This window comes from Octopus sinensis, linkage group LG14, assembly GCF_006345805.1.
Source record: "Octopus sinensis linkage group LG14, ASM634580v1, whole genome shotgun sequence".
NCBI lineage: Eukaryota > Metazoa > Mollusca > Cephalopoda > Octopoda > Octopodidae > Octopus > Octopus sinensis.
The window spans coordinates 34,605,708-34,633,633 of NC_043010.1; the positions used below are offsets into that span (position 1 = coordinate 34,605,708).

Sequence of the window (27,926 nt, forward strand, 5' to 3'; positions counted from 1 at the left end):
GTTCAAAATTTCCCCAAGACACCTGATGAAGGCTTGGAGAGTATTATCAGCTGAAACAAGATGAGGACAAATATCTGTCAAATATAAATAATGTAGATGAAATACTGCTCAGCATTTTGCCTGGCATTCTAAAAATTCTGCCAACTCACAAGCAATTTTTGAACTCAGTGTACAAGAAACTTTTGAATCAGGTTGACACCCTGCACAAGAATCAGTTCTCTCTGAATTCAACCCTTAGTTCCTTGCAGTTAACAACACCTTTTGGGGTTTCTGCTTGTTTATTTATTTTTCTTATTCGTTACCTCCTTTTCCACTTAGTCACAGAAAATAAAAAAAAAAGGTTGCTTTCCCCACTGTCTCCTACTCACTCAGGTTTTCTTAATGCTGAATATAGCAACAATATGAATAGCAGATGCATCATGAAATCTACTGCCTTTTCACTCATGCAACCCCCCAATAAGGGCCTTTAACTCCCACTTCCCCCCACTCACTCTCCTTCTCTGAACTGATTGAGTTTCATGTTTCAAGTTTCAGAACATGTGCGTGTATTGTTGGAAACAGAAAGGAAAACTACAAATCTCAGCCTGTCTGTTTGCCTGTCTGTCTGTGTCAATTTCTTCCTCTTGTATATATACACACAGGCACTCACACAAATACAGGCAAATGCACAGAAAGACTTAATATATCAACACTCAGACACATTTACATAAATATATAAATACATACATATGTACATACAAACATACACAAACACTGAATTCACATGTACACAAACACACACATATACAAGTATCTCCCCCCCTCTCTCTCTCTCTCTCTATCTATCTATCTATCTATCTATCTATCTATATATATATATATATATATATATGTATGAATTTAAATATAAATTTGTAATGTAAATATATGGATTCATAGAATTATGTGGCTTTCACAGAAAACTCCTCTAACAGCCAGTCATTAATCCTAAGGATGTCAAGTGGTTAAATAAATATATTCATCTCTCATAACTCCTGACATTTATAGTTTATATATATATATATATATATATATATGTATGTATTTAAATATAAATTTGTAATGTAAATATATGGATTCATAGAATTATGTGGCTTTCACAGAAAACTCCTCTAACAGCCAGTCATTAATCCTAAGGATGTCAAGTGGTTAAATAAATATATTCATCTCTCATAACTCCTGACATTTATAGTTTATATATATATATATATAAGATCCAGGGATTGAGGTGTAGGAAGAAAGTTAGATTCATTTAATCAAGATATCCTTGGCCTGAAGAGTAGCCTACGATATACACCTCACTTGGATATTTACCACTTCTGAGGTTCTGCTCACTATGTAGCCCAGATCTTATCTACTCCTTTCCTTAACTCTTATATATATATATATATGTATATACTAGTACTATGACCCGGCAACACCGGATCATAGTGCTAGTGCATGCATATACAGCTGCGTGCATGCACACATACATGCGAGTACTGTCCAAATCTCCGACCAATCACATACAGCTAGCTGGCATTCAATTGGCGTATCAAGTTTTGGGCATTTTGATTGGGTTTTGGATAGAAAATTCACAAAAAAGTCACTTCTATTGATTTTTTAATAGCTTTATGGGGTGACTGGGGAAATGTAAAGATGTGCACGACTATCTTGGACGGTTTTGAATGACCATAGAAAGTGCGAGCTCTCTAACTGAAAAATTGTGGATTTGTATAAAGGACATGCACGCAGACGTTTTGCCGTTTATATATATAGAGATATATATAGCTAGCTAGATATATACATACATACACATACACACAAACAAATATATATATACATACATACACACACACACACACACACATACACACACACACACACACACACACATATATATATATATATATATATATATACATACATGCATTCATACATATATATAATATACATGCATACATGTGCACATATAGACATGTACATATTATTCTACATACAACAACAACAACATGGCACCTGTATAATCTTTCTGAATAGTTGTTGATGATGGTGATGGTGGTGATGGTGGTGGTGGTGGTGGTGGTGGTGCATGAATTAGTTGGTTCTCACAGTTAGGAGATGAAGTTTTACAGTCTATTCTATTATTGTGTGTGTGTGTACATGTGTGCAAGTGCCTGCACATGTGTGTGCACCTGCATGCATACATAATTTTGTCTGCATGCAAGTGTCACCTGCATGCAGACTAAAGCATATATCCATGCAAGTGTGTTTGTGTGTGCATGCTAGTGTGCATGCATGTGGGGGGTGTATAAGCTGGTGGCTGTGTGAGTGTATGCACATGAAAGTGTGCTGTTTTGACAGAGATTGCCTTATATTTGCCAATAGAAGAATGAACAATAGCTGTCTGTCTCTGTGTATGTGTCACTGTCTACCTGCCTCCTGCCTCCTCCCTACTTCAAAGAAATCTACCTGTTTATTAATCAACTTATTTAACAACATTTGTACCTAGTTATCTATTGAGTCTGTTTTCTATCTAGCTATTCATATATCTGTTAACTATTTATATCTCTCTACCTATCTACCTACCAACTTGCCTATCTACCTAAATACCTATCTATCTACTTCATGCTTACTTAATAAATAGATACATCTATACCTATTCATCTGTCTTCTTACTTGTCTGCCCACCTTTCTTTCTATCTATCTATCAATCTATGTTAGATATCTACCTAAAGATACACAGCTAAATAAACCTATATCCAAGCATCTGTCTGTGTGTCCATGCATGTGTTCGTCTGTGCATGCATCCATCTGTGCACCTGTCCATCCTTCAATCCACCCATCTACCTATCTATCAGTCAATATAATTATAGGTATATCTACCAATCTACATATCTACCTACCTAGGTACCCACCTGAAGACAGACACCTACAGTTGTCTGTCTGTCTGTCAAATCAGACTACCTAGCTACATACCCACATAAAGATAGATACATCTATAATTGTCTGTCTGCCTGTCTGACAATCTGTCTCTCTGTCTGTCTATCCATCCATCCATCCATCATCTATTATGATTATAGGTATATCAACCTACCTACATATCCACTGAAAGATAGAGAGATACACCTATGTCTGTATGTCAGTCTGCCTGCCCATCCGTCCGTTTGTCCGTCTGTCTGTCTCTCTATTGTTATTGTTTAGCGTAGCTATTCAGATATCTTTACAACACCTACAATGAAATCTGTGAATATTCTTCATCCTAAAGAATTATTTTCCCGAACCAAACCAAATTACAAGAATCCAAATGAAGCAAGATAAAGAATAGGGAGACAGAAGTGAGATCAGAACAGGTGTATTATTTCAGCATAACAGCACTATTTTGGCAAAAGAAAAGAAAAGAAAGAAAAAAGGGAAAGATCAGCAGAAAATAGGGGCTCTGGTGGTAAGAAGATGAATAAGAAAGTTGCTGGGGTTAGGTAGGTAGAGGGCTGAAGAATATGTTATTAGGTTTCTAAAGAACTTCTCAAACTTCTGGCTCCCACCATACTGATGTGATAGCTTCTTTTCTGAGAAGCGTTTTGCTTCAATACAGATTATTTATATCAGGTAGGTATGAGGGATATAGAAAGATAGATAGGTAGATGTTCCTATATGCAGAGAGATAGATAGGTAGATGATAGATAGAAAGATAGATATGTAGGTTGATAGATAAATAGCTATGTAGATTGATAGATAAATAGATAGATAGATAGATAGATAGATAGATAGATAGATAGATAGATAGATAGATAGATAGATAGATAGCTAAATAGATAGATAGATAGAAAGATAGATAGATAGATAGAAAGATAGATAGATAGATAGATAGATAGATAGATAGATAGATAGGTAGATAGGTAGGTAGGTAGGTAGGTAGGTAGGTAGGTAGGTAGATAGATAGATAGATAGATAGATAGATAGATAGATAGATAGATAGATAGACAGACAGATAGATAGATAGAAATTTGTATGTATGTACCTATCTATCTTAGTTAGGTAAGTAGGGAGGTACACTTATAAAGAGATAGACAAAATATTTACATCAGGCTTTGATGTCTGGAGAAATACTTAGTATTATTTGTGGGTAAGGTTATAATTAACATACTAAGAATAAATGTTAAGACTGTGTCTGTTGACATCTCTCATTCTCAATTGGTTTCTTCTTCGAGTCAAATAGAGAACCTTTATGAAGTCAGTTATCTTGCTAGAAATAACAACCATATCTCCATGGAATTATACCTTTCTATCTTATAAAAGGTCTTTTTTGGATAATAATCATGTTCTGGGTTCCCAGTATATCAGCTAAAGACAAGATGGTTACAATTAAAATGTCTTTGATTTGGACTAACCTGTGACTAAACAAATAAGACAAACCAAGCTATAGAAGAAGCCTCCATGATAGGCATTGGCAACCTTTTACAAGAAGTGGGCCACGTGAGACATGGATCATCATGAGGTGAGCCACACTACAAAAAAAAAATTCAAGGCAGTTTTTCATTAGACACACAGGCTGCAGTTTGCCTATGATTGCTCTAAGTAGTTACACCACTAGCTATAAATAATGACCAAATCTCTCTCAAATCACACCCTACTATCTTAGAAAAGTTAACACTGGATAATTTGGTCCCATTTACTTGGCATATAGCAAAAAGATAGGATGACCATAGATGGTTTAAGTAAGGTCTGCATAAAATCATACATAATAATAATAATAATTGCCCTGATGCAATACCAGGCCCTGGCTCTCATGGCTTCTGATCTTAACTGATTGGAAGTGTTATTATGTACATTTTTTTTGTCTTGGTATAAAAGGTGGGCAGCAACAAATATTCTGCCCAATACCACAGATTTGCTAGTCAGTTGTTTGACCTTAACCAGTTGAGCATGTCCTTTGGTGGCTGATAATATGTGCATCTCTGATCATGAGCAAAAGTAGTTGGGGAGCATCATAGCCATGTGTTGAGAGGGACTCTTTGGAGTTTGAATAATTCACTCCTGGAAACATGGGTGTTTCATTTAACATCCTTAAACAACTCTTATTCAAAAACCATTTGAGCAGGATTGGCTACTTGACCTGAAGGAAATTCTAACTGGACCCCACCTGCAAGGTCATGCGCTGTTTATCTTGATATGAGATCACCATGTTGCGCACATATGGTTGTGATGTATGTGCCTGGTGGATACTTATCAGATAAGTAGTATGATGGGTATACTGGGCTTCGTATATTTTACCCCAGCGTCACTTTGATGACACACGCTGTTCTCTCACTCAATAATAATAATAGGCATATTGCCAGCCAATGTACATCACTAGCCCAGAAGGAATATAAGAGATGCCATGACAATATAGCCAGGCTTGTCCATTGGACACTTTGCAACAAGTATGGATTTGACAGAGCATGCACTGTTCTCTCACTCAATAATAATAATAATAATAATAATAATAATAATAATAATAATAACAGGTGGTTCAACACTTTCAATACAGTAACCATAAGAGCATCACAGCAAACCACAGCACATACTCAAGGCACACAGAGGTGCACTCGGTAGTGAAGTGAAAGCACGCTATAAAAATAAATAAAACTACTGAATAATAATAATAATAGTAATAATAATAATTTCTAACTTATAATTAATGCTAAAAATTTAGGGGAGAGATTGGTCAATTGTATTAGCTCCAGAATTTGAAAAGTACTTTATTTTATCAACTTCAGAAGGATGAAAAGCAGGATTTGAGCTCAGGACATAAAATAAAGAGCTGTGACTCAGGAAAAAGCAATGTTTGTCTGCTGCTTCAACCATTCTGCTAATCAATTGCCCTTCTTCCTCCATTAACAATGATAATGATTTTCCATATATTTAAAATCAGCTGAGTCATTGCTACTGCCATTATAGGAAATTAAAAAAGAACATGGATGTAGCACCATAATAGAAATTGTAGAATAGCATTTACTGACAACTTATTGGTACAAATATTTGTATGGTTTTTGCCAAGATTTATAAGATCACCTTGGTTATAGTAAAACACACATCATACAGATAAAAGCAATACAACACATTTTTTTTGTGTGTATGTATGTGCTTGCATGAATTATATATTTTAATGTATGTCTGTGTGTGAGTGTGTGTGTGTGTGTGTGTGCAAGTGTGTATGTGTATATATATCATAACCCCCAAAGTATAACAGCACATGTGTGTGTATGTTTATGTATATATATATATATATATATATAATATATATATATATATATATATATATATTATATATATATACCTATATAATATATATATATGTGTATGTATATAATATATATGCATGTGTATATCCTCATAATATAACAGCATATTTGTATGTGTGTGTGTATGTATATATATATATATATATATATATATATATAATATATATATATATATATATACATACATACATACATACATACATACATACACATGCACACAGCTACAGAGATGGGATATACATATTTTGTATGCATATATGTATTAAGTATGTATTGGTCTTGGTCGTGGTGTTTATGTGTGTTATATATATATATATATATATATATATATATATATATACATACATATATATATTATATATATATATTATACATATTTATGAATATCTACACACAAGAGAATGCACATAGCTAAGTAACAACATATATGTGCATGTGTGTGTTTATATACATATATACATATACACACACATACACGTATTTTATGACAGTACAGTAAACTCAGACGCACACACAGAGACACACAGACACACATGTAAACAGACAAACACACACATTCATCTCTGATATTTGTGCATCTGATAAATGATGATGTTAAGACAAGCTTGAACGCCAACTTATTTGAAGCATGTTTTTTTTTTCATGTTCATAAATTTCTCAACATGATGTAGATTGTGATGATGACCATGATGATGATGAGAAGACATTTATAGAGCACAGCTAGCAGCTATGCTTCTGTTTGTGAACTAAAGAATGGTCTCAGAGATTTGTACAATTCTAAAAAAGTATGGAAAGAATTTGTAAGTTCTACAAAATAAAAATCTCAGTCAATAAAGATAGTGGGTTTTTTTGCATGCATAGCCATGTGGTTAAGAAATTCGCTTTGCATCCAGAAAGTTCTGGGTTCAATCCTGTTTGTGTATTTTGGGTAAGCGTCTTCAAATGCAACCCTGAGTTGGCCGATATCTTGCGAGTATAACTTAACAAATGAAAATTGTGGAGAACCTCTTCTCATCTAGACACCACAAGGTCTAGTCCTTGCTGTGAAACGGTAGCTAATGTGTCTTAATAATTCTGAGAGTTATGCCAGTAGAGTGGGAGCTACTAGTAGGGCCTTCTATGCTGGACAGGTCAAAGGATGGAGGCTAGACTAATATGAACCACCTGTTTCTAGAGGTAAAAATGGGTTTGCATAGGACCAATCACCTATGTAGAAAAAGCAAAGTAACAAAAGCATTGATGAGAGTTCAAAAAGAAACAAGACTTGGGAGAGGAAGGCCTTCCCTCAAGGAAACCTATGAGAAAGTGCAGCAAAATCTAAAAGGACTGAGGCAGAACTGAAAGAGCAAGGATCTAACTAGAAAGAAGCAAAAACAAGGGCTTATGGTAAAATGGTAAGGTCATCTTGTGTGTGTGTGTGTGTGTGTGTGTGTGTATGTATGCATGCATATGTGTTTGTTTGTGCATGCATGTATTTGTACGTGTGTGTGTGCATGCATATAATCTTCCTTCTGTCTTCAATTCTTGATGGGATTGTAAGGGTGTGTTAAGCCTAGCAGAGCCCCATCCCTATTCAGGCTTGATCACAGTGAGTTTTTTTTTTTTTTAATAATAATAATAATAATAATAATAATAATAATAATAATAATAATAATAGAAGAATAAGAAGAGGAGAAGAAGAAGAAGAAGAAGAAGAGAAGAGAAGAAGAGAAGAAGAAGAAGAAGAAGAAGAAGAAGAGAATGGAGAAGAACAGATAGCAACATGGGAGGAACTGATCCCAGTATTGCACTGGCATTTTATTTATGAATCTCAAAAAGATGAAAGGTAAATTTGACTTTTGCAGGGTTTGAACTCAGAGTACAGAAACCAGAACAATATCCATTCAGCAGTCTATCTGCTGCTGCAATAACTTCTGATTCAACACTTGAATATATGTACATATGTGTCTTTTGGGGAGTACATGCATCTGTGTTTGCTTCTCTTTGTGTTGATATCTGTCCAACCCATGCTAGCATGGAAAACGGATGTTAAATGATGATGATGATGATCTCTTTGTCTAGACATTGATAGTTGTGGACAAGTGTCTCTACTGTATAATCTCTGTGCCCTTTGTTTCCAATCTTTCATGTAAACATGTCCAGCCACAGCGAAACAGTAATTGCTTGAAAACAGGTAAGAGTTGGTGACAGGAAGAGCTTCCAGCTATAAAAGATATGCCACAATGAATTCTGTATGACCCATGCAAGCATGGAAAAGTGGACATTAAATGATGACGATGATGATATTTATCTTCATCTCATTTATATTTGAGCACTTCTTTTGCAGTACTATTTCCGCTACCAACTAAACTTTATTTTCATTGACATATTTGCATTACAAAAATTTTAAATTATAATCTTTTCCATAAGTCAACTATCATAAACATTTTATATGACATCCAATTCTTTAAATCTGTAAGTCTAGGTCATTTTGGTGGCAATGTTAGGATATATATATAGAGGGAGAGTGAGTGAGAGAGATTGATAGATAGATAGACAGACAACAACAACAACAGTTAATAATAATAATAATAATAATAATAATATAATAATAATAATAATAATAATAATAATACTTTTACTAACCTTTGACATTGAGCGCAAGAGTTGTGCAAATATTCATATGCATTCCAATCTCTGAATGTTTCTGTTGATTATATTCTTTGTAAATAAAATTCATGCTAGAAATAAAAGCAAACAAACAATAGAATACAGATTACTGAGGGAAGTTACTCAGGGCCACCATCTGTGTGGCAAACAATAGTTAAGTTAGTATTAGCATTTTCTGTAATGAACACAAAGAAAGCTATTTAAAGACGTAATTCTCTTATCACTTCTTGGCTAATGCAGTGAAATCTATGCTTGGCTGAAGAGTTCTAATAAGACTGAAATATGCCTGCAAGTGTCTCCCTTACTTGGTGGAAGAATTAAAATAACATATATTGAGCTCATGCTATCTTTTCCTTTTTGTGGAAGCATTTTTTAATAAACATCTTTTCCTTGCAGCATTAAATGTCTTAATATAGAAAAGTTTTAGATGTGAGGTAACTAAATGGAAAAGGTGTTGGACTACCTGTGCTGAGGTCATAAGTTCAAATTCACAACAGATGTTTTCAATGTATTCTGTTTTCAATGTATTCTGTATTGACACAGAGAGTGACAAGGCCGGCCCTTTGAAATTACAGGTACAACAGAAACAGAAGAAAAGAGTGAGAGAAAGTTGTGGTGAAAGAGTACAGCAGGGATCACCACCATGCCCTGCCAGAGCCTAATGTTTTTGCTCAATAAACACTCACAACGCCCGGTCTGGGAATCGAAACCGCGATCCTCTACGACCGCGAGTCCGCTGCCCTAACCACTGGGTCATTGTGCCTCCATATATATATATATATATATATATATATATATATTATAATATATATATATATATATATATATATATAATATATATATATATATATACGAGGGGCTTCTTTCAGTTTCCATCTACCAAATCCACTCACAATGTTTTGGTCAGCCTGATGCTATAGTAGAAGACACTTGCCCAAGGTGTCACACAGTGGAACTGAACCCGGAACCATGTGGTTGGTAAGCAAGCTACTTACCACACAGCCACTCCTACGCCTATATATATTTAACATACATATTTACTTGAATATATCTTTTACATGACTGCGGCCATGCTGGAGTACAACCTTGAAGAGATTTTAGTCGAATGCATCAACCCCGGCACTTATTTTATTTTTAGCCTGGTATTTACTCTATTGGTCTCTCTTGTTGAAATGCTAAATTACAGGGATGTAAACACACCAACACCAGTTGTCAAGTGGTGGTGGGGGACAAAAAAAGGGACAAAGACACACACACGAACATGTACACATATATACATACATATATGACAGGCTCCTTTCAGTTTCCACTCACAAGGCTTTGTTCAGCCCATGGCTATATAGAATACACTTGCTCAAGATGCCACATGGTGGGAATGAACCTTGAACCATGTGGTTTGGGAAGCCATGCATATCTAATATATACATACTCACTTTAGTATATACAATTTTACTTACTTTAATATATTCTATTGTTTTCTTAACCTTAAAGACATCATTTTATATTTTCTTTGTGAAATATGAAATTTAAAGATTCCCAAACCTATTGGTGTTCTGAACAGTAATGACAATATATACATATATAAATGCATGCATACGTGTGTGTATGTGTGTGTGTGAGTATAAAAATATATTTTATATATATATATATTTATATATATATATATATATATATATGTGTGTGTGTGTGTGGGTATATATATATATAAATACATTATATATATATATGTATATATATATGTGTATATATATATTCATATATTATTATTATTATCATTAGGGAATATTACTTCTGAGTACACAGGAAAAAGACATTCAAATTAGATATACTAAAATGAACATCTCTCAATGTTTAATGCATATATATAAAAGTAGTTTTAGAGACAGAACCACCTTCAACTCAATCAACACTGAAAGATTTTATACCCAACCACTCCATAAAATGTTAAATATTAAATCTTATATTAACTTTATCTATTCTGAATCCCGTATTTACCATTTATAAGACTACATGTGTTTCATGAAAGTACATCGGTATTGATTAGATATGAGGTATCTAGTTTCAACACTTAATCAGGTCAACATACTCCCAATTATACATATGTATATGTATATATATATATATATATTATATATATACGTATATATATATACATATATTAGTTTGTTAGTTCTCTCTGTACCATGTGGCACATAAGGCCATATAATATATATATATATATATATATATATATATATATATATATATATATATATATATATATATGTATATATATATATATATACATATATATATATATATATATATGTATTATATATATATATATAAGAAGAGTTTATGAAAAAAACAAAAGATGAAGACAGGTGGTGTACAAAACAAACAGATGTATCAGTATAACGCTCAGGAATAGAAAAAAGTCTTTTACGTTTCGAGCCTATGCTCTTCTACAGAAAGGGACACAGAAAAAACAAGGAGAGAAACAAGGAGAGAAAAAAATGTGTGTAATGGCTAACGATCTATCATGGCGACTATATATATATAATATATATAGTAGGAAAGAAGGCAGGACCCTCATATCATCAAAGGAATGGCCATGGCCATCCTTGATAAGGAGTAGGGACCAACTCCATTTGCTGTACCCAGTATAAACTATGGACACCCAAAAGATGTAGTGGAATCACAGTCAGACTAACAGATACAACAAACTTCATATTTGGTAAACACACTGGAGCAATATATACTAAAAGCACAGGGAAAACAGACTTTTTTAAATGCCCAGATATCTCACTAGAAGTAGTCTGATTCCCAGACCAAGCTGTTTGTTGCGTTCTTGAGCAAGACACTTTACTTTCCCTTGGATAACATCAGTGACATGAAGAGGGGAGACTGGTATGCATGGGAGATTGCCAGTCTTCCATAAATAACCTTGCCCAGACTTGTGCCTCAAAGGGTAACTTTCTAGGTGCAATCCCATGGCCATTCATGACCAAAGGAGGTCTTTACTCTGGTTATCCAGGGTAAAAATGGGTAGAGGAAAATTCAGTGAGATATTACTTTCACTAGCAATGAAGATCTTTTCCTTCAAAGTGAAAGATAGGTTGTATGATGTTTGTGTTATGAATATTGTGCTGCATGGTAGTGAAATGTAGGCCTTAAATACAGAAGAATTGCAAATGTTAGAGAGAAAGAAAGCAAGAATGCTCCAGCAGCTGCTTAATGTTTATGTGCCGGAATGCCAGAGTACAAAGAATCATATATTCAAGCGATGACGAAAGATCAAGGATCAAAATGCAACAAGAAGATTGATGATGGGCTTTTCTGGGAGTATTAGTCTGCTTTAGACTAGCATCCTATGCAGGGGTGATTTTTCTCTCATCCCTCAAGGTAGATGATTACAACAATATAGATGATTATGATGATGATGATGAAGAAGTGGATGATGATGATGATGATGATGAAGTGGATGATGATAATGAGGATGATGATGGTAACAATGAAAATGATGAAGAAAAATGTAGATGTCGATGATGATGATGATGATGTTGATGACAATGATGACAAAAGCCGCCACCACCACCACCACCACCACCTTCAATGGAGTCAATAATATTTTATAGATTTTTCATGAAGTTCTGAAACTGGAACTTTCAATTTGGTGTCAAATATAACCCCACCCTTTATATATCTAAACCACACCCTACTTTGTTGACACTTAAAAAGACTGAATCACATTTTATTTTATTTCTTTTCCATCTACTTCATCCTCTAACTTACTTCTAACCCCATCCCAGCATCTCTCTCTCTCTCTCTCTAGTTATAATCAGTGTTTCTTTTCTTCTATATCTATCTCCTAGCCTTTCTCAAGAGTAACACCCACTCAATTCACTACTTCAAACAAAAACAAACTGGTCTGTTCAGTGTCCTCTAAGTGTATGTAGTGTTAGACATATAAGAGAATGTTTATGCATGTATGTGTGTATAGTTTGTGTGTATATATATATAAATGTGTGTGTGTGTATAGTTAGGCCATTAGATACTGTTATGTACCACTGGTCACAATGCGCTTCCTTGCATTGTCACAGCTTTCAAATGATGCTACATTACTGGTTAGATGGAATGCTAATCTGTCACAGATTATCCACTTATAGATGCATGGGATGAATCATTTTGAGCAACATGAGCAATATGAGAGGAAGCATCTTGCTCAAGAACACAATGCACAACTGGTCTGGGAATTGAAACCATAATCTTGCAAGTGCAATGCCCTAACTACTAGGCCAAGCACCTTCACATATACATATATAAAAACACACAGACATATACATATAAAAAAACACACACACAGGCATATGCATATATAAAAACACACACACACATACATATATAAAACATACACTCACACAACCACAGTATTTGTATATCGATAGATAGATAGATAGATAGATAGATAGATAGATAGATAGATAGATAGATAGATAGATAGATAGATAGACAGATAGATAGATAGATAGATAGATAGATAGATAGATAGATAGATAGATAGATAGATAGACAGATAGATAGATAGACAGATAGATAGATGGATAGATAGATGGATAGACTGACAGACAGACAGACAGACAGCCAGACAGATAGGTTGATAGCTGATGAGTTTCTTCCAGTTTCTGCTTACCAAATCCTCTCACAAGGCTTTGGTTGACCTGGGGCCAAAATAGAATAGTAGAAGACACTTGCCCAAGGTGCTATGCAGTGGGATTGAACCTGAAACCATATGGTTGGGTAGTGAACTTCTTGCTTTTCTATCTTCTGAGATCAATAATATATATATATTTGTGTGTGTGTGTGTATGAATATACTGATATATATGTATACAAAAATGTGTGTGTGAGTGTGTATGTATTAAGTCTCCTGTAATGTAAGAAAGCTTTTAATACACACACACACACACACACACACACACACACACACACACACAAATACACACATATAAGTGCAGCAATAGCTAATGTGTCAAATACTGCTGGCAAATATACATATTTATAAAATATTGATGTGTTTTACATATTGCAAAGTTTCTTTACACACACACGCAAACACAAACACTCATTCTTCTTACTGGTTTCAGCCATTGACCTATGGCCATGCTGGGGCACTTCTGACAAAAAGTTTGATCGATTATATCAAGTCCAGTATATTCTTTGCTACATATTTTATTGATCTTGGAAGATGAAAATGCAAAGTGAACCTAGACAAGATTTGAACTCGGAATGCAAAGGGACATAACTGTATACCTCAGAATATTTGTTTGATGTCCCACTGATTCTGCTAGCCATCTTTTGATATAGACACAAAGATATATACATATGAATATACACACAAACATACATGCATGCATATATAATACACACACACACCACACACACAAGCACTTACATACACATACATATACAATGATCTACCTAATATCTAAATATATACTTAAATATCTGAACATACTTAAATGTTCTAACATGAGCAGAAATTCTGTAAACATTCAAAGACAAGAGAGTCATTTTATTCCAAGACCCAGCCCTGCACCTCCACTCTCTTGTTTCCCCTATTGTTTATTATTCTGGGTGGATATCGGATGTAAATCTTAAACTAGGCGGAGGAGTAATAGCAGACACAGTAGAAGTCAAACAGATGTTTGGGAGGGGTGTTATAATCTATCCAGATTGTATACCCCAAGATAGGGGATTGGCTGTCATATGTACTTTGGTGTTACATTGTTACTCTATCCCTGTACCCATACATTTTTATTTTATTTCTCTCCTGCTTAGTCCATTACCTTTTCCCTCTCTCTATAGTCTTACAGTGTTGAGTTTGGATAGCAGCATAGCCATGTAGTTTTCTTGACAATCAACTGGTTCTGAGGTGAAGCCTAATGGGTGGCACATTAGGCAAGTGTCTTTGACAGAGGTCTCTTGTGCAAAAGGCTTTTGGATGTACTTGTGTATATGCGTATGTGTGTTGTTGTAGTTGTTGTTAGTTATTACTCTCATGCTGCCATTCTGCAGATTGTCACTAATTTATTATTGTCAGATCAAATTTTCACTCTGCTTGCAACTGCAAGAAGACATTATCTAGTAGAAACTCTAATGAAGTGCAACTGTTTATAAACAGGCATTCTAGCCTTCCAAAAATACAACACCTAGTCACCAATTTAGGTAAGTGAATTGGTATAATAGCTATAGTTGAAATATTTGATCAAGTTGTGCTGATCTATAATGAAATTCTGAAAAAAACATAACAAAAATAACCACTTTAAGAAACAGAGTTTATGAACAGTGTTAAGCGAATGGATCAAAATCCAACAGCACCAGACAAGGAAGCCCACCTGATTCATTCAGCCCACATTTTAGGCTAAATATAACAGCAAATGTAGCAAAAGTTTTTGTAATAGGCGCAGGAGTGGCTGTGTGGCAAGTAGCTTGCTTACCAGCCACATGGTTCTGGGTTCATTCCCACTGCATGGCACTTGGGCAAGTATCTTCTACTATAGCCTTGGGCCGACCAAAGTCTTGTGAGTGGATTTGGTAGACGGAAACTGAAAGAAGCCCATCGTATATATGTATGTATATATATATGTATGTGTGTATATATGTTTGTATGTCTGTGTTTGTCCCCTCAACATCGCTTGACAACTGATGCTGGTGTGTTTACGTCCCCATAACTTAGCAGTTCAGCAAAAGAGACAGATAGAATAAGTACTAGGCTTACAAAGAATAAGTCCTGGGGTCAATTTGCTCGACTAAAGGCGGTAATCCAGCATGGCCACAGTCAAATGACTGAAACAAGGAAAAGAGTAAAAAGAGTAAAGAGCAAAAGAGAATAATGTTAATCATTAAGCATTTCCCAACAACTCTAGGTACCATAAACCCTTTAACAAGAATAATACTAAAGTTAGCTAGTGATGAACATGGGACCAAAAATTTATAATACAGAAAACAAATAACTTGAGCTATTCCAAACTGTCAGCAGTAAAAAATAGATATAGCTGTAACAGATTAAACACAAGATCATTAAATGATAATTGCTTTTAAAAAAATAGTTAATAAGATAATGGTGGTACAAGAAGAATGCACTGATAAAAACTATATTTTCGCAAAAAGTGGAATATTTAAAGCTAGGTATAGAGAGTATATGTAGTCTTTCTACAGTATACAAAGAAGGAATGCAATGTTTTTTTTGCAACATATCTGGAGCCTGAATAGCAAAGTTTAATTATAAATATAATCTAAGCTTCTCGTATACAGATAGCACCACTTCTATGCAAAATAAGTCTGGGGTATGTCCATTCTGCATCAACAGAAAATAGAAAATCATTACATAACAAGAATACCAACTCAATACGAGAAACGAGATTGTGTCCTGGTGTATACATTAAAATAGATTTATGTTGAAAAATTGATCTTAGTTACAAGCAGGGTAAATATCTGATGATGATGATTTAATACTGGCTGTGTGCCAGGGTTGGTGTGTGCGTGTGCATAAGCAACAACAACAAATGCGCATAATCAGTGGGATAGTAGTGAACTACTGTTTTAATCATGCTAAAAGATAGTAGCCAAAATGGATTGACCAATGGTGATGACTGGTACACAGTCTAATGTAAATGAAATTTGTGCATGAAACTCATTTACCGACTAAATACTCTTTCCAAATATTACAATATATTATATATATATATATATATTATACATATATATATATATATATATATATATATATATATATATATATATATACAGGATGTTCCAGAAGACTTGGGCACATTATAAGTCCTCATATCTGCTAGACTATAATTGGTAGTAAGATGAAACTGGTACCATTTTAAAGCTAAATTCATTAACTTTTTTTGTAATGCTAATGATTTTTTCATATTTTTCCAAATCCAGTAATGGCGTTCATTCAACCAGAAAAGGCGTTTTGCATCCTTGAATTTGCAAAAACTGAATCATGGACACTTGTTCAACGTGCATTTTGCACAAAATTCCGAAAAGAGGCACCAGAAAGGAAGTTCATATTGAGATGGCATGGTAAATTCATGAAGGATAGGTGTTTTTACCCAGCTAACAGAACGGTACGCCCCTCAACTTCAGATGATATGGTTGAGCGAGTTCGAACTGCCTTCGAGTGGAGATCCCGTAAATCAATCAGAAGAGCCAGTAGGGACTTCATTTTCCAACAGGATGGGGCACCACTGCACTGGAGCCTCAGGGTTAGACAGTATCTGAACACAACACTGCTAGACAGATGGATTGGACGTTCTGGGCGAGATGATCACATTCTCATGCCCTGGCCTTCCAGGTCTCCAGATATCTCACACCCTGCGATTTCTTTTTGGGGCATTTGTGAAAGGACTGGTCTATGTGTCTCCCCTTCCAAAAGACGTGGATGAACTGAAGGCCTGAATAACGAAAGCTGTTGCAACCATTGACAACGCAATGCTGGAACGCGTTTGGCAAGAATTGGACTATCAGCTTGATGTGTGCCATGTGGCCAACGGTGCTCACATTGAACATTCCATAAAAAAAAAACTTGAAATTGCAGGCTTTCAGAATATATCAGATGCGTTTTTATGTCCTTAATAGTTTTCGAGATATTCAATGACAAAATGTGCCCCAGACTTCTGGAACACCCTGTATATATATATATATATATATATATATATATACTAAGCAATTAAGGGTTTTGCAACGAATTGCCTCACCACACACCGAATTTATATATATATATATGTAATTATATATGTGTATATATATGTATGTATGTTTGTATGTATGTATATGTGTGGTATATATATCTATATATATATATATTATATATATATATATATGCGTAGGAGTGGCCGTGTGGTAAGTAGCTTGCTTACGAACCACATGGTTCTGGGTTCAGTCCCACTGCATGGCGCCTTAGGCAAGTGTCTTCCACTATAGCCTCGGGCCGACCAAAGCCTTGTGAGTAGATTTGGTAGATGGAAACTGAAAGAAGCCCGTCGTATATATGTATGGCGGTGCCCCAGCATGGCCACAGCTCATGGGCTGAAACTGGAATCAATCAATCAATCAATATATATGTGTATGTTTGTGTGTTGTGTTTGTCTTCCCCAACATCGCTTGACAACCGATGCTGGTGTGTTTACGTCCCCGTAACTTAGTGGTTCAGCAAAAGAGACCGATAGAATAAGTACTAGGCTCACAAAGAATAAGTCCTGGGGTTGATTTCCTCAGCTAAAGGCGGTGCTCCAGCATGGCCACAGTCAAATGACTGAAACAAGTAAATGAGAATGAGAATGAGATATGCATATATGTATGTGTGTGTGTTCCTCTTGAATTCTTTGTAAACTCTTAAATATATCTCCTTCTGTGTATATATATAAACTACCAAACAAACATGATTTTTATTGAACTCCTAATATTTTTGTTGAATATTTTCCGAAATACTATCTTGTAAACTGTTTTTAACATTTCTTATTATTATCAAAGAATGTATATATGTATTTTAATACTTTTGTGACAACCAGTACTTAACATAACAAAGCTTATACAAAGCTTTACATTTTACTTTTGACAATCTTTTTCTAAAAAGAGTGAAACCGGTCAACTGAATAAACATCTTTAAAATTGCATTTTCAAACCTTCATTCATATATATCTCCACTCATGCGGTACCTTACAACTTCACTTTGTTATATATGTATATATATATATACATGTCTGTATATTCATATATGTGTGTAGTATGGATCAGAAAGACACCAACTGCTCTGCCTGCAACAATAAGGCTGAGCTTGTGCCTAAGGAGTTCAAAGATATTCCCAGAGACACAATGAGAAATGCATGCACCAGGTTCCAGAGCTATCTTGAGGCCATGGTGGAAGCTGAGGATGGTTATTTTGACTAAACTGTTATCTTCTAGCCATAATTTAGTAGTTATTTTTTGATTTTTAAAAAATACTTTTTTTTTGTTTCTCCTTTTATGCAAACTCTCAGATTTAATCTGCACACCCTGTACATATAATATATATGTATATATGTGTGTATGCAGGCATACATATTTTATTTCTGTATTTATATATACATACATATGTATGTATATATAATTTTATGCACAATGCACTGTAAATCAGGGAAACTTATATAATTTGGATATTTCAAAATCTAGTTGTGGGCAAAATAAAAATGTAAACAAATTCCTTCTAAAGATTTGGTGTCTGGTAAAAACAGTGGTCAGACACATGATGGATCATTTCATGGTTTGTTACCCAGCTTCCATCCCCAATCAAACTGCTATAAACTACTATATAAAGCAGTCATAAATTAAGTTAGCACTGTAGTGGATAGCTTAATTTACATATTTGTGCTTTTCAGGGATTGGCATTAATTATTCTTTTCTACTCAAGGCACAAGGCCTGAAATTTTTGGAGAGGGGGCCAGTTGATAAGTTGTGCCAGTTGTGCAACTGGTACTTAATTTATCAACCCTAAAAGAATGAAAAGCAAAGTTGATATTGGCAGAATTTGTACTCAAAATATAAAGACAGACAAAATACAGCTAAGCATTTCGTCTGGTGTGCTAACGTTACTTATTTCTTTATTGCCCACAAGGGGCTAAACATAGAGGGGACAAACAAGGACAGACAAAGGGATTAAGTCGATTACATCGTAACTGGTACTTAATTTATCGACCCCGAAAGGATGAAAGGCAAAGTTGACCTCGACAGAATTTGAACTCAGATGAATTACCGCTAAGCATTTTGCCCGGCGTGCTAACGTTTCTGCCCGATTGCCACCTTCCATTAATTAAATATTATAACAAAAAATCTATAACGAAAAAAAATGAATGAGGAAGGACTATGTAGTGTCTCAAGCAATCAAAATTAGAAGCAAGTCTCCTCTCACATCAGAGTTTACTATTTCGAACAGATTGTGAATAATAACGTGATAACGTAGCTTGAACACATGGTATGTCTATAATAAAGGAATATTTATTGGATGGATGGAAAGATTTAATCATGCAGGTCATTAGAGGGAGGGCAAGAGGGAAGGGAGAAGAAGAAGAAGAAGAAGAAGAAGAAGAAGAAGAAGAAGAAGAAGAAGAAGAAAAGAAGAAGAAAAAGAAGACGAAGAAGAAGAAGAAGAAGGGGAAGAGGAGACAGAGAAGAAAAAGGAGACGAAAATGGAAAAGAATAAAGAAGAAGAAGAAGGAGAAGAAGAAGGAGAAGAAGAAGAAGAAGAAGACGAAGGAGAAGAAGAAGAAGACGAAGGAGAAGAAGAAGACGAAGAAGAAGAAGATGAAGGAGAAGAAGACGAAGAAGATGAAGAAGAAGGAGGAGGAGGAGGAGAGAAGAAGAGAAGAAGAAGAAGAAAGAAAATAAAAAGGAAAAGGAGAAAGTAAAGAAAAAGGAAAAGAAGGATAAAGAGGAAGCAAAGGGGGAGAAGAAGAAAAGAATAAGAAGAAGGAAAAGAAGAAAAAAAAAAGAAGAAGGAAAAGATGAAGAGGAGAAGACGGAGAGGAGGGAGAAGGATATGGAAAAGATGAGGAGAGAAAAGAAGAAGAAATAGCAGCAGCAGGAGCAAATGGAGCCAATTTTCACCGATATCTATTTCAGATTTACGAAAGGAACCTAATTGTAGTTTGACAAAGAAATAAAATTCTACCAGAAGGCCAAATATCATGTGTACGTGCGTGCATGCATGCGTATGTGTGCGTGTGTGTGTGTGTGCATGAGGTAGTGAGTGTCCCTGTAATGACTTGCATGTGTTACGATAAAGGTTGTGTTGTGTGAGTATAATATGAAAAAAAAGAAATAGAATGTAGAACGATAACAACAACAACAACATCAACAATAATAGCAACAACAGAATCAACAGAACTACTGCGCAATAACCTTTACATAAAAAAATGAATATATATATATATATATATATATATGTATGTATGTATATATGTATGTATATATATATACAACATATATATATACTATATATATAATCTGTGTACAGGAAAAAGAAGGGAAAGATTAAAGCAAGATATGCCTGACTACACAAAGACACATATATATGTATGTATATGTGTGCGTGCGTGTGTGGTGTATGTACTTTTCTTTGTGTCTGAATATATATATATATATATAATATATATATATATATCATCATCATCGTCGTTTAACGTCCGTTCTCCATGCTAGCATGGGTTGGACGGTTCGACCGGGGTTCTGGGAAGCCAGAAGGCTGCACCAGGCTCCAGTCTAATTGGCAATGTTTCTACAGCTGGATGCCCTTCCTAACGCCAACCACTCCGTGAGTGTAGTGGGTGCTTTTTACGTGCCACCTGCACAGGTGCCAGGCGGGGCTGGCAACGGCCACGGTCAGATTGGTGTATTTTATGTGCCACCGGCACGGAAGCCAGTTGAGGCGGTGCTGGCATCGGCCACGAGTCGGATAGTGCTTTTTACGTACCACCAGACCAGGGATCCTGGCTGGTTCAATTCGATTTCGATTTCGCTTGCCCCAACATGTCTTCACAAGCAAAGGGGGTTGGCAAGGGTGCCTGTCGTACGGTCGCATTGGAGTATTTTACGTGCCACGGCCACGAGTCGGATAGTGCTTTTTACGTACCACCAGACCAGGGATCCTGGCTGGTTCAATTCGATTTCGATTTCGCTGCCCCAACATGTCTTCACAAGCAAAGGGGGTTGGCATGGGTGCCTGTCGTACGGTCGCATTGGAGTATTTTACGTGCCACGGCCTCGAGTCGGATAGTGCTTTTTACGTACCACCAGGCCAGGGATCCTATGCAAATGTATATATACATACATTTACATACACACACCCATATATATGTGTGTGTATGTATATACACATACATATACATACATATATATATACACAGATTTCTTTTGTGTAATCCCTTTTGGGGGGGGGCAGTTTTGAGAGAAAGATTATGTGTATACATGAGTGATTAATATTACGTAAGAGTTCACGTCTTTTGTTTTGTTCTGTTGGCAGCTGTATATGATGTCACACATAGATAGTATTGATTTCTAACATTTTGCCAATAGATAATATTGATCTGGTGGTTGTATACTCCAGCCAGTGTGTCACAACATCTTGTTGAAGCCCCATGGCTGGATAGGCATTTGATCTCTACTAGAGCCCATTGCTTTATGGGCACAGATTTAGCATTTGATTGAATAGGTTCCAGATCTTAACTGGTACTTTATTTTATTGACACTAGAAGAAGGCAAAAATCAATATTGTGTGTGTGTGTGTATGTGTGTGTGTGTATAGTGAAGGTGCATGGCTTAGTGGTTTGAGCTTGAGGCTCACAATCATGAGGTTGTTGTTTATTCCTTCTCAAGCCATGCCTAGCCCATAGGGCCAGTTTCCCTGTTTCCTTGGCATATAGGTTCCCTACCTGGATGGAACACCAGTCCATTACAAGTGAGCTGCAAGATGCAGGAGGAAAGAGTTAGAGAAATTTGTGGCAAAAGAGTCAACAGAAGTTTGCCATTACCTTCTGCTGGAGTTGCGTGGGGTTTAGGTGTTTCGCTCATAAACACACACATCGCCCGGTCTGAGATTCAAACCCGTGATCCCTCGACTGCAAGTCCGCAGCTCTAACCACTAGGCCATGTGCTTCCACACAATCATGAGGTAGTGAGTTTGATTTCTAGACTGAGCTGTGTGTTGAATTCTTGAGCAAGACATTTTATTTCATCTTGCTTCAGTTCACTCAGCTGTAGAAATGAGTTGCGACATCACAGGTGCCGAGCTGTATGGGCCTTTACCTTTCCCTTGGATAACATCAGTGGTGTGGAGAGGGGAGGCTGGTATGCATGGGTGACTACATGGACTCGTGCCTTGGAGGGTAACTTTCTATTTGCAATCCCATGGTCATTCATGTATGTATATGTATCTATCTACACACACACATATACACCAAAGATTATATGATGCAACTCACTTTTATGAAGCCTGTCAACCACCCCTTACAAGTAACCTAAAACCTGAGTTTGTTTTTATAGTGTGCTGGTTCATCTGATACTTTCTTCCCAAACATAGAATTTTGGGTTCAGCCCCACTGCTTGGAACTTTGAAGTGGTTTCTACTAGAGACCTTGGGAGTGGATAGATAGCTGGAAATTGTGTGTGTGTGTGTGTGTGTTTGTGTGTGTGCGTGCTTGTGTGAGTGTACACACACACACATGATGTACTATATATGCACAGGTGTGGCTGTATGGTAAGAAGCTTGCTTCCCAACCACATGGTCATGGGTTCAGTCCCACTGCATGACACCTTGGACAAGTGTCATTTTTTATAGCCTCAGGCTGACTAAAAGTGGGTGGATTTGTTAGATGGAAACTGAAAGAAGCCTGTTGTGTATAAATATATATATATATATATATATACAGTTCTGGTCACACCATCCAACCCATGCCAGCATGGACAATGGACATTAAATGATGATGATGATGATGATGATGATGATGATGATGATGTATATTTCAGTTCATCTATGGCAGTTTTATCCCTTGCTACATACACACAAACATAATGATTTGGAAAACTGTGCCAATGTCATTGGGATTCAATTAATTACCAGTTAAAACAAAAATTTTCAGTCAAAAGGCTCTCTCATAAGCAAAAATGTGGAAAATGTGCTAATTTCTTAGAGGTCCATTGTTTATGTTGCTGTAAACATGACGTGGGGCAACATGCAATGCTCAATGTTAAAATTTATAGGCAATCAATTGGTTTTAGTTTCATCTGTACCACTGTGGTCTGATAATATTAACGAAAATATAGCTTAGAAGAAATATCATTTGCATAAAGTTTAGAAACAAATCAATACTAATGCTGATAAGATTATTCTTTGGTCTGTTAATCTCAATGTTAATGGGTATTTCTCAGAACCAAAGGAATTATTTCATAGGGTGTCATGTTAACCCTTTTGTTACCAAATTCCTATTGAGATGCACAACTTTTGTTTCAATTAATTTGAAAATAATGAAGAATTTATTAAAAATAATTTCATCATTATTAAGCTGATGCTTGGGAAATAAATTAGCATGAAATTCTAATGCTTTAAAACAAAGTTTGTATAGTAGGAGCAATTGTGGTCTCAGGTAGGTTGATGTCAAAAGGATTAAATCTGCTCAGGCTACAACTTGTTTGAGAACTATGCATGAACAACCTGGAAAACTGTCACAATTCATGCCTGGTACAACCTGATGATGATCCTGGGTACCTTTGGAAGTTTTCATGTTCCCGAAGCAGAAGCAAAATGTGGTTTGGGTTTTGGGTAACTTCCAACCATAACAGGTGGCTGCTTCTCACCTGTCTGTTGTGTTTCTCTTATCTGTTATCAAATATGTGTGTGTGTGTATGTGTGTGTGTGTGTATGTGTGTGTGTGTGTGTGTATGTGTGTGTGTATGTATGTATGTATATACATACATACATACATGCATATATACATACATACAAACATACATACACACATACATACACACATACATACATACATATATATATATATGTATGTATGTATGTATATACACACAAACATATATATATTGAGGTGTCACATGTTTTCCAAATCTCAAGATCTTTGTATTTATTTAGTTCTTAAAACTCGTAATATTTTGATTCTGGAAGAATTTTAAGAGAATCACCTACTCTCAGGTTGACAGTGTTATCATTATTGTTGTTGTTGCTGTTGCTACTACTAGCAACCTGTCAGAATTGTTAGCTTGCTAGGCAAAATGTTTAGTGGCATTTTGTCTGTCTATACATTCTAAGTTCAAATTTTGTCAAGACTGACCTTGCCTTTCATCCAAAAACAATTACCAGTTATATGCTAATATTGATTTATTCAATTTTAACCACCACCACTGTCACTACCATCACAGCCACCATTACCAGTGGCTGCAGTAAAAAAAATTATGGATTTTTTTTGCAAAGCAACAGTGTGGTCAGTCAGCCCTGTCAAGGGTTTGTTGACTTGTGAAATTGAGCCAAACAGCTGTTACCTTGTACAGGGAAGTTCCAACTGTCATTAAAGCCCATTGTAAAAATTGTCCCACTACCTTTAATTGGCAGGCATGTGCAGAGGGTTTTCATTTCTGACCAAATCTTTATCAACCTTTCCTTGTATGACTAGAAGCAGAAGATAAGGGTGGAATGAAAATTGTTCTAGTAGATTAAATTTACTGAAAGGCTGTTAGGGTTAGCCGAAGGTTAACCCTGATTGGGTTAGCTTACGATCAAAGACATTCCATCTACAGCTATCCAGTAATTTTGGGGGTTAATGTATAGGACTATGTAGTCCAGTAACACTTTTCTTTACAAGTAATAATATCCAGGGTCCCTTGACAAGATAATTTTCTGAAAGTTAAATGAGACCAGAATGGATTTTTATTCTCATTTTAATGACTGCATGTGTATGGCAGGAAGAAGCCATTTACCTTGCTGTTCAAGAACAACCTGGAACTTGCAGGAAACTCTATTCTATGTGGATGCCCCCTTTATGTAATGTACATATGTATGTACAAATGTATGTACATACATGCATATATTTAAATTAGAGAAAAACCTCTATTATGTAATTCAAACTATGATAGACATAAACCAAATCATAAAGAAAAAAATAAAATTTTATTTTTTTCTTTATGATTTGGTTTATGTCTATCATTGCTTGAATTGCACAATAGTGGTTTTTCTCTAATTTATATATTATATATTTATATTGTGAAATTTGATTTAATACTAAATTGAATTTTTCCCTGTAAGTTTGGAGTTATACTCCCTAATATTATTATTATTATTATTATTATTATTATTATTATTATTATTATATATATATATATATCCCTGAAAGGATGAAAAACAAATTATATTTATATGAATATTTGTGTTTAGTATGCATAATGCCCTGCCCCATACAATAATACCCTTAGAGGAAATAATGACAATAATAATTCTTTCAAAATTAGCACAAAGCCAGTAATTTTCAAGGTGAGAAGGTGGAGCAAGTCAATCCCTTCAACCTAGGTATTTGACTAAGTTTATTCTATTGAACCTCAAGCGCATAAAAGGCAGAATTGACCTTGGAAGGATTTGAACTTAGAACATAAAGAACCAGAAAAAACACTAACAATTCTGCTAGCTGATCACTTTAATAATAATGATAATAAGGCAGTGAGCTGACAGAAATATTAGCACGCTGGGCGAAATGCTTAGTGGCATTTGAGCTGTCTTTACGTTCTAAGTTCAAATTCTGCCAGGGTCGACGTTGCCTTTCATGCCTTTGGGGGTTGATAAATTAAGTACCAGTTGAATACTGGGGTAAATCTAATCGATTGGCCCCCTCCCCAAAAATTTTAGGCCTTGTGCATAGAGTAGAAAAGAATAATAGTAATAATAATAATAATAATAATAATAATAATAATGGTTTCAAATTTTGGCACGAGGACAGTAATTTTAGGGGAGGGGATAAAACGATTACATTGACCTCAGTGCTCAACTGGTACCCATTTTATTGACAACAAAAATATAAAAGGCAAAGTCGACCTCAGTGGTATTTGAACTCAGAATGTAAAGAGCCGAAAGAAATGCTGCTAAGCATATTATCTGACATGCTAACAGTTTTGCTAGTTCACCACCTTAAAACAAAGACAGCAACAACACCAACAACGATGATGATGATGATGATGATGATGATGATGATGATAATGGCAATAATTATAATAATAATTCTGAGGTCCTTGTTGTGACTTAGCAGACAGTATCCCACCCATCCAATAGACACAATATCTTAAGTCAACAACATCACGATATTGGATATGGTGTAACATCTTTAATAATAATAATAACAATAATAACAACAATAATAATAATAATAATAATAATAATAATAATAATAATAATAAAAAAAAAATAATAATAGTAATAATAATATCCTAGCTAGGGACAGCAACAATGACAACAACAATCCTTTCTACACTAGACACAAGGCCTGAAATTTGCAAAACGGGGACTAGTTGATTACGTTGACCCCCAGTGTTTCACAGGTACTTAATTTATGGACCCTGAAAGGATGAAAGGTAAAGTTGACTTTGGCAGAATTTGAACTCAGAATGTGAAGACGGACGAAATGCCACTAAGCATTTTGCCCTACTAAAAGCAAAGAGCCTGAAATTTGGCAGAGTGGTACTAGTTGACTACATCGACCCCAGTACTCAGCTGGTACTTAATTTATTGACCCTGAAAAGATGAAAGGTAAAGTTGACTTTGGCAGAATTTGAACTCAGAATGTGAAGACGGACGAAATGCCACTAAGCATTTTGCCCTACTAAAAGCATAGAGCCTGAAATTTGGCAGAGTGGGACTAGTTGACTACATCGACCCCAGTACTCAGCTGGTACTTAATTTATTGACCCTGAAAGAATGAAAGGCAAAGTTGACCAGAATTTGAACTCAGAACATGAAGACAGATAAAATACTGCTGAGCATTTCGCCCAACAAGGTAATGATTCTGCCAGTTCACCGCCTTAACAGTGTTAATAATAATAATGATAATAATAAATAAAAAATAAATGCGCCCTCTTAAAGCCTAGCCAGGCTCATGGGCCCAGTTTCCCGGTTACAATGACATATGTGTTCTCCAGCTGGACGGAACGCCAGGCCATCGCAGCGTTACTCATTTTTGCCAGCTGAGTGGACTGGAGCCACATGAAATGAAGTGTTTTGCTCAAGAACACAACGTGTCGCCTGGTCCAGAAATCAAAACCACAATCTTGCGATCATGATACTGACTCCCTAACCACTAAGCCACGGGCCTCCACAATTATGATAATGATGATGATAATAATAATAATAATAATAATAATAATAATAATAATAATAATAATAATAATAATAATAATAAAGATATCTGATTTAGGCACAAGGCCA

The 27,926-nt window shown here is 35.5% G+C and overlaps 1 protein-coding gene across 1 annotated transcript in view; it reads right to left on the minus strand.

Moving 5' to 3' along the window:
- LOC118765947 overlaps positions 1-27,926 on the minus strand; it is a 192,210-nt gene that overhangs the window by 126,939 nt on the left and 37,345 nt on the right. The window contains exon 2 of the mRNA XM_036508869.1: positions 8,907-9,001. The gene's annotated coding sequence lies outside the window, so the exon portion shown is untranslated. The remainder of the gene's footprint in view (positions 1-8,906; positions 9,002-27,926) is intronic.